We start from the raw sequence: 18,049 nt of genomic DNA, 5'->3' as shown, positions 1-18,049 counted from the left end.
CTTTCACCCGAAAATGTCTTCTAGAAATATTATGTAATTAAGTTGTCAAGCACAGAGTGAGTGCATGAATGTCTTAACCAGCTTCTGGGATCAAGATAAATGAAAATTTATATAGTAGTGCTTCCTAAAAACTGAAGGTCAGAGAAGAAGAATATCAAATCCAACTATGCTGTAAACATATTGTTACGTATAAAACTCTGTGGATGGAATAAATGGGACTAATGACCATGCCAAAGGAGTGGTACGGGTCAGAAACAGCTCCCAGCCTTAGGCATGGAAAAGTACTGTCCTGGTACTTTCTGCAGAGCTTCTGACCGAGGAGAGCTTGCAGGATTTTACTCAATCAGATAAAGTTCAATACAATCAAATAGATTTAAGATATCAAAATAGCGTCAGCAAGCGCTCCGGAAGGAGTGGAAAGCGAGAATGGGATTAGGAAATTCTGGCCTGCACTTTTTTTTTCTTTTCTTGACACAGCAGGAGCTCAGAATTACACGTTGCCTCAAAGGCATTACTCATTTTATCAAAGAGCAGGTATTAGTCATACCATACTCCTCAAAGCAGTACTATAACGGAGGAAAAACTAGATCTCAGACCTTCATGTTGCATGGGCTGTAAGCCCTATGTTTTTCTGCCTTGTCATTTGCTATACTTGAGAAGAATAATGCCTGACCAAAAGTCCTTTACTTGTCCAGGAAAGAAAATAGCTGAGAACCTCTTGTCATTCAGCTCCTGTGACAGCATGTGCTATTACAGTCATCTGCTTCTCTGAACAAGAAGAAAATTCACCAAATAACTTTGGCAAACTTTCTCTAACCAAAGGTTTGTTCCTCTTGTAGTGCATCTTGCATGAGTTGTGAAACAGACATCAAACAGCTGCCTCTAATCAACCTGATTGTGTTACAACAGAGGGAGAAGCACTGGTTTTTTTCTGCAGAATTGGGCAGCACTGCTATGGACTTCCTTAGGCAGACAGAAATTCGGCTCTGTGTGCGGTTCTCTGTCAAAACAGAGAACTTTCTGAAGACCTGATCGTTGATTACAAAACAAGCTTTTCTCGTGCCTGCATGCACACACACCTGCAATCTTAGGACCAATTTGCACAGCTGGTGCACACCCATGATCCTATAAATATAATTGAAATTAACTTTATTTCATCTGTCTTATTACATTTCAATTTATGCCAATCTGTGCAGGAAAACAAACCTTATGAAACTCTTGAATAGTTTCCAAATTAACAGGGTCTCTGAAAAAAATCTGTTTTCTGGCTTACTATCTTTGTGGGCATCTTATTCTTTATGAGCCTTCCATTCCATTTAAAAATTACGGCTCTTACACAAAGTATATTTTAGCCTTTATACTGCCCACAAGATTCTTTTTACAGGTGCTAACCGTTCTTCCCACTGTTTTACTAAGAGCGCAGCCTTCTGTCATACTTCTGGAGCAATGACTGTCCTCTCTCCTCCCCAGTGTCATCCTCAGCTATGGATATGGAGAGTGCTATACTAAATCCTTTCTTGTTGAAACATCACTAAAATGAATCAATTGAGTTAGTGAAAATGCACATGAAGAATAAAAATCATGCCTATAGAAACAGCACAGCACAAGGGCTTGTGCCATTCATATAAGTGAAGTGTTAAATTATCTCTGTACTTGCCCTCTGCATGGCCTCGATTTCTTTTTTATATGCTGTGATATGGCCTAGCAGAATCTAAAATTATTTCATCTGTGGTTAATTGTTCTGTGTTTCCAACACTGTAAATAAGAGTAGACAGGAGAAAATTCGTGACGTTTCAAGAACTTTGAAAAGAGAGGCTGGCAAAAGTGTAGCTGAGGTTTTCTGAAAAGAAGTAGATCCAAAGTGTAACAAGTATTGATTCACTGTTGTATTGAGGGTACAAAGGGCCAGAGTCCTTTTTCAGTAAGCTTTGTTTGTGCTCAAAACAGGAAAAAGATTGCTTTGCTAGCTAATACCTGGGCAGCAGGAGAAGCTGTGATATAACAGGGGGAGCTGTTTCCTGCTTTCAGTGTTTCACATCCATTTTCACTTGCCCTGTTTTGCTTTGGATCCACTTTTTCATGCATGATCATAAGTTTTTCTTATGTAGAAATTGATGCACTTTGGTCTAGATTCTGCCTTCTACTCCATTCACATAGTTGTTGCCTGCTTTGTAGTGCACGGAGTACTTGGGATCTCCAGGGGTGTAACCGAGCCAAATGATCTCATGGTCTATACAGATTAATTTTGACAACATTCAGTAGTTTGGAGGATGGGTGTTATCAAAGACACTTGTGTGGGCAAGCAGAACTTTCTCTTGCAATCCTCCAGGTTAGCCAAGCACAAGGCAGCTCTGACCTGAAAGCCAGATAACTTATTTGGTCTAGTTTTGTTTTAATGATATGTCTGTCTTTTTCTCGGGGAGTATGTTAGCTCAGGGGTGGCACTCCATTTCCATTAATCATTAATATATAACTTCCATGCCAGTGTTGCCACAGATCTTGAGAGTTCCAAGTGCATCTGAAGAGCTCAATTGTGCCTTCACCTATATATATATATATATATATAATTTTTCCCTAGAACAGTTCAAATTTGAACCCTGCGTGGATGAAAATGGCACCACCTTAACTAACAGCTTGGCATGTAATGTAAATCCAGTGTCCTATTTGTCTCTTGTTCAAATATATTGACTAAGATATTGACCTGACTGTCCTCTGAAGACAGCAGGTTTATGCATGTTTCAGTGGATCAACTATTTGGGTCTGATTTCTAGTAATGATGCATGAGAAGAAAAAAAAAGCATCTTCATTACTACAGCAAAATCTTTTGCTGATATAAGATACATGATGGGGCAACTGTTCTTTACAACTGATGTTTCACATACTTTTTGGACCACTGGCAAGGACCAGTCCTGCAAAATTTTCATCAATCAAGCAGTAGACCACTTTGAATCTTATGCTTTACAATATTTCTGTATAATAAAAAGCTGTGATAGATGTGCATACGGCAGCAAAAAAGTACCTCACCAACACAATCTGTGAAAGCGATGCCATTGAATCCTGTAAACAGTAGAAAAATTAAAAAAAAAAAAAAGTTGATTTTCAGGGCTGTGAAAAGGACGTCCTATTAATTGTAAGTTGAAGCTCTATGGTATAACAATCTTTGGAAAGCAAGGAATAACTTCACTACCAACTTTTGGGATTTTCTAGCAAAGCACTGCTTTTAACACTGAAAGTTTCATTTATTTGTTGCTATGGCTTTTTTTGTACTTTGTAGCCTCTGATCTCAAGCAGCCTGTGTTTTTGAAGCCTTGACAGTCCTGCTAAACTCAATTTCATCTTGAAGTTCAGATAATCAAGTGCATATTGTTATATATAAAACATGCATCTTTAATTTATCCTCATAGCTTTTGCTTAATAGAACGCAGTTCTTTTAAAACTATTAATCAGAATGCTGATGAGTTTCATTTGCTGTTTTTTAAATTATGCATTGGCTGTAGTTAAGCAATCTCTTCAGATTTTGCCTGCACTTCAGAAATGCCTGGGTTTATCTCACAAAATACTAGACTTTTAACAGAGATATACATTGGAGGCCTTATTTGGCAATGGAGGGAGTCTGGAACTTTACAAAAGTGTTTCATCTTGTTGCTTGACTGCGAATTATTCTGACTGAATGGCTAGTAGAATATGCCATGTGACATATTTTCTGTTCCTTCACTGGATGGCTTGCAAGAATACCTGTTGCGTATTAGCACTGGTACTAACACAAAAAAGCAGCATGTAAAATTTTCAAAAATACTATATTTGTATTGCCTTTATTCTGTTCTCCTTAAGTGAGTGAGATCGCTGTTGTCCTTGGTTTGAGCTAATTTGGCCCCAAATGTCTGTTCTTGAAAAGCCAAGCTGTAAAAATGAGCATTTTGCAAACACTGGCATCTGTAAATTTGGAATGGATTATCTGATTGTTTGTGCTAGTGAAACACACGTGGTTGTCTACATGTACCCAATGGTACCAACAAGGACATAACTGAGTCAAGACCGTCTTGAGTTGAGGGTTGCTCTCATAAATAAGGCACCAGACTTGGTTTGGGAAATGAGATAAAGACTTCGGAAAATGACATAATCTCTTTTTCGCATCGTCCATGCTTGTGAATGAAATTAATAATGCTTCCCTAGCTTATCACTGTTTATTATCATAATACTTATAATTTAATATAGTATAATTAAATATAGTGATATGGATGTAGAAGTAGATGATTTATCAAATATTCAAGATAATTTAGTTGTAGTGCTCATTCAGTTCTATTTGTAAAACAGTGAAAAGGAAACGAAAGCACAAGGAATGTAATGTTCTTCTGCTTCAAGAAGAATGCAGGCAGATTTTCTGTAATGAATTAAATAATACCACTCATCTTCTGATAACATTGAGAACATCTGCCAGGTTGCTCTGAAAAGGTCACATCTGCTTATCTGGGAGCAGAGTGTGCTCTATAATTGATAGGAAAGAATAGCACAGGCCAAGTGGTGATGCAATAACGTTGCCCTTAGCAAAGCCACTGCGGAAGTAAACACGATTTCAAGAAGCTGCATCAGGAAAGCAGTTTTGGTGAACTCATGCATGCAGGGTTTGAAGTCTCCAAAGAATCTTTGTCTCTTTATTACTCAGGAAGAGGACAGATAAAGGCTGAGGGCTTCTTGCTCGTGCCAGACATGGCAGCCAGCTTCCCTCGTTGGCAGAGCCACGGTGAGCACCTCCAAACCTGGGACTGAGCAGCTGATACTTCACAGCCCGGTTGGATCAGCTGCCTGGGGCACTCAAACCTTATCTCCGCTGCGACCTGCCAAGGCGGATGTGCCCCTGTGAGGCTGAGGATATCACAGAGCAGAGGCATGGTGTGAGCAGGCTGGAGGAAAGGCACTCATTAAAACAGGACATCTTTGGAACAAAGCACCACACTGATCGTACTAATTAAGGCTGTTAAAGCAAATCTAAAGTTTCACTGTCCTCTTCTTATGCCACAGCTGTAGAGAGACTTGTAATAATCAAACCAACTTTTTCTCACGTCACCTAGCTGAAATCATAAGCAGTTTACGGTAATAAATGTCAAAATTATAATCATTTTCAAGCAGAAGTGATCTGAGCTTCTGTGGGGAGGCAAAAAGCATTACGTCTACAATAATGCCACTGTTAAAATATTTCTGTGTATATTTGAGTGACGATAGGATGGTTATGAGAACTCTGTGTAGTGTTGTAGTCTAAGAGTGACTCCCATCATTTAATGTAACTTTTTCTTACCTCACCTAGCAGCAATCATAAGTAGTTTACTTCAATGATAAACGTAAAAAAAAATGGCATTAAAATAAATGACTGTAATTACAGGGAAAAGGAGTCTGTTGTGGTCGTGAATGTTTGTTCATAGTCAGTTCTTTACAAATGAGTGTTTTTCATTTTACAAGCAGAAGGATGTTTTTTAGAATATCTCCCTCCCCCTGTGCTCCCTGAGAGCTAAAAAATTAAATGTGAACTATTTGGTGTCCCTGACATAACTGTGAGACATCAGATTTCTGCAGATCAGACAACTTTGTCAGTGTTGCATGAGGCAAAAAAGTAGAATCCAGGTCGTTCTTTCAAGTTTTTATTTGGTCATAATACCAACAGGTCTATGGACTTGTTTTTGTCATTAGTGGGAACAGGCACTTTTTTTTTTTTGAGTGTGTTTCGTAATTGAATGATCCTTTAAGGCTGGAAAATTACATTAAGATCAGAAAAAAAAAAAAAGAAAAAGGAAGGATTTTTCTCTAAGGCACTGCCATATGTCTTTCCAGGTGGAAATACAACAGGGTGCAGTAAGGCAAGGATTGTGGAGGGACCCTGTTGTGCTTGGCTGTTGGAAAGCATATGGTGCAATAATATTCCAGCTCTGACTGTGAATTTTCCTTCTTGTCTTGTCTGGCAAATATGATTATTTCTGACGTATACTCAAATATTCTGTTTGTGCCTAGGAAGAGAGTGCTTCTCCATCACCAGAACTGCCTACTAGATCAGGTCCTACCTCAGAGAAAACCGCAGAAGAAACACAGAAGAGGTATGAACAATGTCTTAAATAATCGTCTGAACCACCTTTATAATGTAGAAGAGGTTACAGAGGGTTGGATTTCAGTGGCCTAACTGGACATTTTAGGATGCTGGATTGCCAGGAGAAGGAATCTCTCTCCATCTTGACATGGTAGCTGCTACAAAGAAAAATAGTGCTGGTCTTCAGCCAGTTTTTGCGCCCCTGCAGTAATGCTGAGCTGCAGTTGGCTTGGTATCAGGGCTTCCTTCCGATGCTTGAAGGACACTGCATGGAAAATACTACATTCAGAATATATTATTGCTTAACTTCCTCAGGGTGCTCCTCAGGGCACAATGCTGGAGAAGTGTTAATAAAACCCAAGCTCCTGCCTTCATGCTCTCTTGTGCTTGGCCAGGCATGTCTAGGACTGCACAGAGCTTCACGTCTTGCAGGCCTTCACTTCTTGGAGCTTGCTGAAATGCTTCACACATATGTGTAATCAGAGATTATAATGAAAACTAGAAGTTGTTATATTTTTTTCAGTATCATCTTTCAGTATTGGGTCAGTGTACAGTACAGCTACTGAGTTGCTTGTGGCTTCTGAGGAAAATGGCATAAATCTCTGGCACTTGGCAGCTTTGAAATATGAAGCCCATGCGGGGAAGTTTGTCTGTAATCATAAGCAGCTTAATGACTGGCTTCTATTCTGCAGCTGGAGGGGGGTTTAATGTCCCCTAAAATATATTATTATCTCTAAAGCTATGATCTCTACCATAACTGTGGGTATTCTGCATTGTCCAATCATTTTTCAAAATCCTATTAGGCTTTTGACCTCTGTGATTTCTATCTGCATAAAATCCCTTAGAGCAGAATTAACCCCTTACAGAGTTCCCCGTACATATACCACTGAGAGCATTTCTATGCCGCAGGCTTTCTGCATTGTGGTGTCAAAATGGTTAGAAACCTGAATCTGTGCTTTTCTGCCAGCATGGCAGAAAGGAAGTTGGAGACATATATATGGGTGAGGCTGTCACCTGCCACCTTTGCAGTGTGGTTGTAGTGCAGTTGTTAAGTAGCAGAGCTGAGATACGGAGTTGTTCACAATGTTCCTAAAACTAGTGCCTCTCCGTTTCATTCTTTCCCTTTCCTATTAATCCCCTCTCCCCCAGGAGCTGAAAATACAAACTCAAACTCATGCACAATGGATACAAAATAAATATTGCAGATTCAGTTAAAGTGGAATCAGAGTTGTACCTTCCAGGCAGTGACCTGGGACCATCACCCCGGTGTGAGCTGGCAGTGGCACTCGGAGCATTTCTGGGTTTATCTACCCATCTGCATGCTGTTGTTGATACCTGTATATACTGGTTGAATGAACAGGGCATCATCATAATTGCCGTGCCCTTATGCTAGGTGAAATACTTTATCTTACTTAACAAATATTGAGCAGAGCAGAGCTGGCCATGTTTATAGGAATGTCATTTGTGACATTAATAACAAAATGACAGTGATGTCTTGCTTACCTAGCAAGTGCATGCTCTTCCATTTTCCATCTGCTGAGTCTTTAATTCTATTGTATGCTGTATTTTAATGTTTTCCCCTGTGGTCAGTGCACTGCTTCACAACCAGAACAAAAGAAGGCATCAAGGTTTTCTAACAGCAATAGAAAACACTGTTATGGTGAAAACAGTATTCCTTAGAAGCTGTGGGATGTCATCTCGTCCATCCACATACACAGCAGATCTCTTCACTTGCCTGTGCCTGCACTTTTATAGCATTTTCAACATTGTCTTTCAGCTTGCTTTGCTTCTTGGAGGGTCATCTGTCTGTGAATAATCATTCTTGAGATACTTAGTCTGAACACATCCTTTCTCCTTGATTGCTTGGATCTGATGAAAACCCTTTCCATTTTACTGATGTTCCTGTGGGGGGAAACAAAATTTTGAAAAAATCAGAAATGTCACCTTAAGGATTTTATAATCCCTCCTGTTACCTCACTGTTATCTGGTGGTGGTGGTGGAAATTAAAGGATGAAGTCGTGTTTTTGGTAAGTGTGAGCACAGTAAGGAGTAAAAGCAAAGGGCAATACATATGTAGCAAACATTCACGGTTCTACCAAAACCCAACCGTTTGATGAGAAATTTTTGAGGTGAGTTTATTGTGGGGCCTGGGTTACTGGGAGCTCCTTATGACCACTAACTCTACTCCATCAGGTAGATACTAGGGTGGCAAAGAATCATTTTTATCCCTCCTATTTCCTTTTTTTTTTTTTTTTTCTGCGGGATTCCTGCAAATGTATCAGGTGTGGGAGTTTCAGTCTACCAATGGAAAAGTTGGAGTATGGTGGGGTCACACGTTTCACCGTACTACAGTCCAAATTCAGTGGTGGTGTACCCTAAGCAGTGAGTTGCCCAGAACTTGGGAAAGGCATTTGCTAAGTAGGAATGTCAAATAAACTGATACAAAAGGTATGACAGAATTACAGAGGTCAAAAGTTGTGCTAGAAACGGAAAAGACCTGCAGTGCAACTTCTCACCCATTGTCTTATTTTTGAGTGTATCTAACCAGGCTGGTATGTTTATCCAGCTTTAAAACTTCAAAGATGATTTGAGGTGTAAAATGTGATGGAGAGTTGATAAGGCAGGGACCTTGCTTCAGATGTCATCAACAGTCTGTTTTGGTTGTGCAGCCTTACTGCAGGTCTACCTGGAGGCTCTCAGCAGGAGCAAAAAGCTGCTTCGTGCTGTCTGTTAAACAGTAACAGGCAGTCCTGGCCTCAATTAACTGTTAATCTAATGGTCCTAATTCTGCACATTTTAACCTGTTTTGCATTACCACTGTGTTTGTGTGAATGGCCCCAAGCAGGGCAGTGTTTGAGTCAAGTTGCTCATGAGACTGCAGGATCAACGTGGAGATTAAGTGTTTAACTTAAAATTAAACAGGAAAGAAGCATCCCCCCCCCCCTTTCTTTCCTTTCATATCTATTAAAAAGTTGCATTGATTGAGAAACTTACAGTTAGAATTTTGTTCACGTTTTACGAGAAATAAACCTCTTCAAAGACAGACTAAATGCTTCTTTTAGTTTCGAAAATAAAGGTTGTTGGTAGAATTACTCTTCAGGGATGTGTTACTGACTCCAGGGGATTTTGGTGTCACTAGGGCAACTGAGAGAGCTGTTTACAGCAAAGGCAAGGATTTAACTCAAGGGAGAGGCTTCCCCCAACACAAACAGTTGTTTTTGTCACATCAGACAGAAGAAAAACCGCAAAAGAAATAGCTTATAGTGCTCAGAGTGAATAAAAACGGCAAGCAGAGTAAAATGGAAGCGCTAGTAAGAGAGGGGCGGCAGAGATCTACCTTGTGTTGTAAAAACCAGAGGGGAAGCTGCTCTCCAGGACAGCCCTGTGCTGCTGCTTCCCTGCAAATGTTTCTTGCAAAGATGTGAGCACAGGAGGGTTTTCCAGCCCCCGACGCAGAAGCCGAGGCAGGGGGTGGGTTTCGTGGGCTGGGCTGAAATTTGACATCGGGAGGAAACTGAAACCTGGCATTGGTGGAAGCTGCTTGTGATGCAGAGGTGAAGGCTGGATCTGGCTTGGTGCTTTGGGGAGGTGAGAGCAGGGGACAGGCAGATATGCAAAGAGCCAAAGGAGCAGGAGCCCGTCAGTAGCTGAGGAGGAGAAACAGAGAGAAAGGGGCAGTCTGGCATAATAGGAGGGCAGCCACAGCATGCGTAGAAGGTAAATAAGTAATCATGGTGAAATAAGGGGCACTTTGATTGGAAAACATCTGGTTGCTGCTGCTGTCCTGGTCTGGCTGGATTTCTTGGAGCTGATATGTGCTGTTTGTTTGTAATACATTTGTGCAAACCTTTACAGCAAATCTGGATCCACGGTCATCTGTATTAATCTTGAGGCTTTGTTTAAAAAAAAAAAAAGTGGATCAACTTCAAACACAAAAAAATATAGTTTTCAAATTTATATATATATATATATTTATAAAGTAAAATACGTTTGCAAGAAAAGAGTTTAGAGGCAGGCTTAGCACCTCTGTGAGACTCATGCATGTTACGGAAGGGGTGATTACAAGCAAAAGATCACTTGCAATCAGATACTTCATGTGTGTTTTAAGAGTGTTTCCTTTAGATGTGTTGGCGAGCTGTTAACACCTGCACTGAACGTAGTAGCCAAAAATATTGAAGTAATTAACTAACCGTAATAATAGTTTCATATGTTAAGAGAATGGTGTGGAATTATAGCAGTAGGAAATAAAGAGGGATCATAATGGAAACCAACTGTGTGATGAAGTGTAAACAAATCAGAAGTCAAATTAAGTCCTATTAAATCTGACTCAGATATGATTTGCCTCAACTTGACTTCTTTGGGGTTGCAGGGTGTTTTTTTCTGTATGCTATCTAAATAATATATGAGCATTGTGCAGATGCTGCCAGGTTAATCAAATGAATAGTCCTTTGAGCACGAGCAGAAGTTTTAGGGATGAGTGATCAGGACATTTGCTGAGGCTGCAGGTCAGATGGGACCCCATTAAACTAAAGAGCAGTAAAAATTGTCCAGTTTGTGGATGGGAATGGGAGGAGAGATGAAACTGCATTTCAGGTATGTAACCTGATAAATGTAATACTGGCTGTGCCCTTGAAGAAAGAAATTCAAGATCTTATTTCCTGTTTCCATGTAAATCTTGTATCTAGGATCCAGTATCAGCTAGCCACTAATTTGTTGAGATATTACAATTACAAATCTTTCTGTCACATCCAGGGGAAGCTGCTAGCTACATTGCACCTCTCTGACATTACATGCTCTAATTGCATGCAACGTTTTTAAAAGTGCTAACACCACAGAGCAGAAAAAAAGGCAGATGCCAGAACTTCCAAAAATGACGGACCAGGACTTCCCAGCTAAACTCCAACAGCGAAAACATGGCTTGTTTCTTTTTGCCCTTGTTTCATGGGCAAAGAAGAATCCTTAGGTATTCCTGTGGGAGTGCAGAAACAACAGACGCAGGCTCCAGTAGTTACAATTAATTGCTCTATGGAGGGATGATACATCACCCGTGTCCTGCTGCAGCTTTGCTTTAAAGCACTAAGTGGCTCTCCAGCCAGCCATCAGCCCTGTGCTATGCACTTTTTTGCACCCTGGCTCTAGTCAGAAGGACAGGATGCTTATTATGTACTTAATAACCACCTTCTCAAAAGACTTTTTCACAGTTACATCATACCGAGGTATTTGAGGGAGCAATTAGTTGTATTATTTTAGATTAAGGGGAACCTAACAGGTTGATTTATTTTTTTTTTTTTTTTGCTCAGAGTTGATCCAAATTCTGTAATGGGCTGGGCCAAAATAGCTTGGTTTTTGGATCAATGCAAAGAAGCACCTAAAGCATTTCTAGAATAATTATAAGAATATTTCTAAAGCTTGTGAATACACGAATGCATCATCTTTTTGAAAGACTGCAGGTATTTTTCTCTAAGGTATTTAAGGACTACAGGTATATTTGACCATCGACGTTGGCTCCCTCCAGAACTACGTTCTTACAGGGTGTGCAAGGAAAACATCTGCTTTTGCAAAGTGATTTTGTTCTTGGCTGTTATTTTTGGCTGCTTACTGTAATATTAACTTATTTTTAGAAGCCCGCTTCATACCTCAGGCACAAGTGTGTATTTCTAAAGTATTGAAAAACAGCAGCATTTTCCTGCCATGGGAAGTAAGAAAATGGGAAGAGCTAGCATTGGCATTTATACAGCATCTTTTCTCGAAGGACGCAGAAGAACTTTGCAAATACTAAATTGCCTCAGAAGCAGGGAATATTCACTAAAAGCCTGTGTAACATTTGCCGAACTGTCACCCATGGCACTGAATGTGGTGCAGGAGGCACAGCCAGGAATCTCTGACATCCAGGATTTACGTGGGGAGGGTGACTTGGAAAAATGGAAAAGGATCCATCAGTCTACATCATTAAATAGCTCAGCTCTTCATTCGTTGTCCCATAGGCATGACTTATTCTGGACGATACCTGGGAAAACATGCATGAATAAAGGAACAACCTTAAGTTTTAGCAAAGTTGCCAGAGAGCTTTTAGAGCTGAAGTCTGACTGTCCAGAGCATTAGCAATTAGACAACATTGGTGCTGTAGACAGTATTGCTATAGGATTTAACCAGAACAGCCCCTTTCTCCTGAACTCTGGGAGTGTCAGCTTGCTAATTTTACCTCTAGCACCTTTTCATGCCAGCTTTTACTTGGAAATCATCTTAAAATCTGGGATGCAGGAAGCTTATTATGTCACTGAAAGTGACAGAAGAGAATAGTCAGTCAGTAGTTCATCGCTGGGAAAGAGGGTGCCAGGGGTGTTGTGGTCAGGTGAGTTGTTCTAACGGGATTCTGAGTCACAGACCAAGAAAATGACTTTTTATTGCGTTAGCTTATCGTCATCAGGTATAACCCTTGGTGTTCATTTATCAACTTGCCAATGATTACCCAAGGAATAAGGACACATTTGCTGTACAAACCACTCAAGAGTGCAATTCTTACTCTTTGGATATTAAGACGAGGAAAGGATTGTTGTAAACTATTTAAATTTAGTGTTTATAACTGTCATTAAAGTCTCCATGAGGTAATCTAACTTTAATTACTACAAGAAAAAGAGCTCACTAAAAATCTCACTGTGTTTCTCTTGGTCTCACTAGCAAAATTGAGGAGTTTTTAGTTTTCCTTTTCAAGAAAAGAAAGAAGTACAGCCTCTGAATTGAAATCTTACCCCTCTGTCTTTACCCTCTAATACAGTATTTCTGCACTCTTAGCTGCGGGTGTAGATTTAGCAAAATGCCTCTTTTTGGGCCTATAGCATGGGGCAAATCAGCAGTCCTGATTTGTGAACTCAGTTATATGTATCCTGAATGAAGATCTGAGAAAGAAAATGCTGCTGGGCCATTTTTTTTTACTGGCAATGTCAGAATTCTGTGCTCAGTTAGCAGTTCTGTTTTGTTGTTGCTTTTATGAATATCCTGTAAGTGATTATACACATAAAATTCTTTAAAGACATAGTGGTCTTTATTGGAGGGGCTGTATGTTCCATGTGGTCTCCTGGTATGCTTTCGGTGTTACGTAGTTCCTGAGCTATTAACTGCTATCCCTTCTTTTAAAGCAATTTATTATTTTTCAACCTTGCTTTATAGTTAATTTTAAATTTTCATTACTCTAAATATTTCAACTCAAACGTATTTTTCAGTATTCTAGGAAGAAGAGGCTTGCATCTGTCAATATTCTTTCCTTGCTTGAGTCACGTAGTTTCTGACGCTTCTCCTGCACAACAGCCTGTTCTGAAAAGAAAAAATACCATTCAGTTTTAGTGGATATCACTTTTTGTACTTACTGACATAAAGACATCCACACACATATAAAGTACCTTGAGTTCAATGGATATCTAATTTTCTGAAATAAGACTAGAGCCAATGATTTTTTTTTTTAGCATGGGCAACTTCCCATGCCTGCAGATGAAATGGATGTGGATATGCTTGCCAGTTTCACAGCTAATAATAAAAATACCAAGTTCAAAGAGCTATTTCAAAGTATTGCAGACATCCATCCCATCACACCTCAATGGATCTATTTCACCAGAAGTTTCTCTTCTCTAGGATGAGCCCCCCAAAATACTGCATCCTATGCTCTGGAATTAAAATCACCTGACAAACAGGAATATTGTTTCTTTCAAACACTGAGCTCAGCAAAGCTGATATGGCTCCTACCTGCTCTTCTTCTAACCTACTGACATCTTCAGAGGTGTCATTAATTATGGAAATGAATCCCATCTGCAGTGCTTTTCATTATGCAAGAAGAAAAAGGGGTTGAGTTAAGGGTGAAAGCAAAATTATTGTCATTCTAGACCTTGGGACTCATTAGATTTTCTGGGTCACTTAACAAATTATTTTTATATTTTCTTCACCATTGATTAATTTTTGGCAGCACTGCCTAGGAAGAGTGGAAAGAAAATCTGCCCTGAGACACGTTATGGAAGTTCTGTAGAGTTTCAGAGCATATTTATTAAATAAAAAATATACATATTTATTAAATATTAAACTTCTTGGAGCATTCATTCAAACATTGCAAGAGGCTGCTAGGCAAGATTGTGGAGTCTCATTTCTTAGAGATAATCAAAATTTTGCTGGAGAAGGTCCAAGCAACCTGATATAATTTCAGAGTGTGCCTAGTTCTGGGTGGCGAGTTGGACCAGAGGACCTCCAGAATTTTCTTCCATCCTAAATGAATCAGTGATTGTATGAATTTTGGGCTCTATGAATGACAGTTTCAATCCCAGTTTAGCTGAGGAATCTCACAGCTGAAGTTGAGTAGATGAGTCACCCTGACCTTAGTTCCCATTATGTATTTACAGAGTATTTGGGCGGTGTTGGTGCTCATAGGTTGTCCTTCTGGGTTCACCACTAATTCCATAAAGCTTCTTCGGCTTGATACCTCTCCTTTCTCCCTGGCGTTGCTGAGTGACGATGAATTTTTAAATGCTGATATTTAGATGAAATGATTCTGTCTTCTTGGTTTCTCTCCCTACCAGTAGTAATTGGAATGCTTTTTGAAAGGGGAAGGAAACAAAAACAGACACAAGAGGGAAGGAAGGCAGTTTGGGTGAGTGATACCATCATCTGTACGTTGGGTTTAACCTGTGTTCAGCGTTGTAGATCCTCTGCCACTTCTACCGTACAGGATCTGGAGGGAGTCTTTCTCTTTCTGGATGCTGTAACCTGCCTGTGGCTTGGGGACAGAGCTTTCTACAGATGAATCTCTGCTGTGGGCATCAGGCCAGCGACATGGGAGTTCAGGTACCAGAGGACCGAGCACAGCCCAGCCACCAGGCTGCAAAGACGGAGGAAGGCTGAGGTGCACGTAGCAATGTAGGAGACCACAATGTATTCCCTATGCCGGCTCTTCCGCATCACTGTGTAAACTCACGGTGCCTTACTATGGTAGTGAGCAGAAATGAAAGTAGATATAGAGGTGTCAGAGGAAGTGAATCGGGCCCTATTCACCTCTCAGTAAGCCAATGAGCCATGGCTCAGGAGTGCCCATAGGCCTTTATGCATCATTTGTGGCGAGCTTTGAACTCAATTCTAAAACTGGGAATAATCTCTCTTATTTTCAGTTGTTAACCACGCTTTTATCTCTAGTCTAAACTAGTCATTTACACACTTTCTGTAGTCAGTGGGAGAGAGAAGCACACACACTGGCTAATTTGCCTACCCACCTTAAAAAGCAATGGAATTTTTGGAGACGCCTCTTTTCATCTGCTGGCCATAGCAGGACTCTGGGTGAACAGCTTTTCTAGAGGCCTTTTGTTGAGAGAGCTAACACTTACTCAAATGAATTTTCATTTTATGGACCACACACATGTTCTGAGCTGGCCTATATCAAGAGTCTGTGCACATTTCCTCCAGAAGGAAAGCTAGATTTATTTTTTTTTTTAAATTCAAAAACAGCACAATATATATCTTTAATTAGGTGTATATGCAATTAATGCTATCAAAAATTAGCATTAATTGGACTTCCTATATGCCACCTTTAATATAATGTGCTTTTTCTTCTCTTTGTATGATGTAACACCCAGAAATTTTAGTTTCTGTTAACTGCAGTAAACAGAGCAAAGTCCCACTGGCAGAGCAGTGCCTGTACTCTGGAAGCTGGATGTGTAAGACAAGGACATTCGGATCATGAACTTTAGGAGCAAACTTCATTTTATGCAATTTTTTGTTGGAAGGCTATCTGATAATCTGGTTTGGTATTTCCACTTAAGATATTTGAGTGAACAGACGTTGTGTTACTATTCTGTGTTAAGAATTATCCGTATAAATTAAAAATAGGGCTTGTAGTTATCCTTATCCTGTGTGTGGGATGTTCATTTGCTCCAGGGAAACCATTAGGGTAGCATTTGAAGAGAAGAAATGGGAAGATATGTTAAAGCAGAGTTGGAGGCAGCGTCTCTTACAAAAGCCTCTGAGAGTGACTGGGTGACCCTAACCATTAACTGGATCTGAGGTGGAGGTTACCACTAGTGAATGACCTAAGAAGTGATCCGAAGGGTATGCAGAGTATTAAATGATACAAAGCAGAGTAATATTAGGGATGTGACACGTGGTGTTTTCAGTCTGCATAATACTTTAATCCTCAGAGCTACTATCCTAAAACCATCAGCTGTGGTTAATCGGGAATGCTTACAGTGTGGATTGAAGTGTCCAGTTCACTATTTTTTTGGGGGGGGGGTGGAATCAAATTTTGCTCCCAAGTACACGGCTTTTCTCTGTATTTGTGAAGGTAGAACTCAGTACATGATTTGGATCTTTCCCTGCCTGCAGGCCACATGAAAAATTGTGTTTGACTTATAAAGTGAGATTCACTTGCTGCAAGCTCTTTAGTTTTCCCTCTGGACATTCGCTAGTCTGTAATAAGAAAATTAATTTTTAAGTGTTTTAAAATGTGTTTTCAATGCATTTTCAAGAGATCTGGGCAGAGCTGAGTCATTGTTCCTAACCTAGCCCTGTGCTGGAGCCATTCCATCAGATGTAGAATTTTGCAGTCTGGCTGGTTTGCTCCTATTAGCAGGCCCTTCTGACTTCCAGGTTATCCTTCAATTTCTCTCACCTTCTCCCTGAGTTTTCCATACGCAGGGCAGCAGGGATCAACCTGGGCTTCTAGTTTAAGCCCTCCTGGGGACAGACAGGAGGGCAGGCAGTGGTACGCGTGCTGAGCAGCGCGGTTTCATTATCGCAGTCCTTAGCACAGGAAAGCTACAGACCTTTGCGTACTAACCTGTGTGGAGATGCTCAGCATCCATTCTGAATTAGATTAACTCTTTTCTTGAGGCTGGCAGGAGCTGATGAAGTGTCCAGATAAGCAGAGTCCTTGCTTCTGAAGAGTTTATTCCTTTTCAGTTCATGGCTCTAGACTTAAAAAAATAAAATTCACATCCTGTTAGTTTATCGTCCTTCTGAGAACCTGCTCTCTGAAACCGGTGATTATTATTTTGCCTGAACCTCACACTGTAAAACATACAACAATTTGTGTCCTTAAGAGTGACCTTTTAATGTCAGGAGCACAAAGCAAGCAATCAGATGCCATTAGCAGCCTTCTGCTGGATTAATGGCCAGCAAAATCTGGTGGAGGTGCCTGGAGCGTTCTAGCCTGGCTGCTGTGATTCTGCACATAATTGCCCGTGAGCAGCTACACAACGCGCAGCAAAGCCTGGCTCAGCCATGGCATCATGCTGTGTACCCACGTCCCTCCCCACCTGTGGTCTGCTGAAGTCGAGGGGCACAAGGGGAGGTTGATGGCGCTCCTGCACGGCTCTCAGGCTTGTCCTGTCCGCTGCATGGCACGTCTTTATCCTCCTGCCTGCTTGATCAGGCTGGTTTTGCTGGAAAATCAGCCTGTGCTGTGTGAAAACAGAGAGAGGCGTGATGCGATATTGTCCAGAGATTTCAGCAGGGTGTGCTTGAGAACACCACAGGTCCCTTATTCAGGCCACCGTTTTGTAAATGCTTTCAGCTGACAAAAGCCAGCACAGCTACCAAAAGGACAAGTTCCTCCTCCTCACTCCCCCTTATCCCTCTTCCCTGCTCCTGCCTAGCATCCCCCCTCCTGTTTTCAGGAAACGTTTGCTTATGTGCAGGATCTGGACTGGAAAGCTGATCCATGTGAAAACTAACCTTTTAAATTATTTTTTTTTTCTGCTGGGTTTATTTTAAGCTGGATTACCTCTCTGATTCTCACCACGCATCTGTGCGAATACTGATGCCCTCAAAGGGAAGGAGCAGTGCCACAGCACCGACAGGTAGCTGGGAGCAGGGCAGGTTTGCTTCTTCTCTTGGTAGTAGCTGCTTTGACCAGGTTGAAGTGCTTGTAATACTCCAGCTTCATGTTATCTTCAGACATTAAAACCGTTCTGTCCTGGCACACCATGAACACTTCCATAAAATAATCTA

General features: G+C 40.7%; 1 protein-coding gene across 8 annotated transcripts in view; it reads left to right on the top strand.

Annotated features, from left to right (window-relative positions):
* The window catches only part of ST8SIA5 (ST8 alpha-N-acetyl-neuraminide alpha-2,8-sialyltransferase 5), a 76,369-nt gene that overhangs the window by 354 nt on the left and 57,966 nt on the right, over window positions 1–18,049 (top strand). For 2 of the 8 annotated variants that reach the window (XM_083818868.1, XM_083818862.1), the window contains exon 2: window positions 6,001–6,083. The gene's annotated coding sequence lies outside the window, so the exon portion shown is untranslated. The other 6 variants (XM_083818869.1, XM_083818865.1, XM_083818863.1 and 3 more) reach the window with 5 other exon arrangements.

This window comes from Anser anser (assembly GCF_964211835.1).
Source record: "Anser anser genome assembly, chromosome: Z".
In the NCBI taxonomy this organism is placed as follows: Eukaryota; Metazoa; Chordata; class Aves; order Anseriformes; family Anatidae; genus Anser; species Anser anser.
The sequence above is the reverse complement of the archived record's forward strand: the minus strand, read 5'-3'. Positions and strand labels throughout refer to the sequence as shown.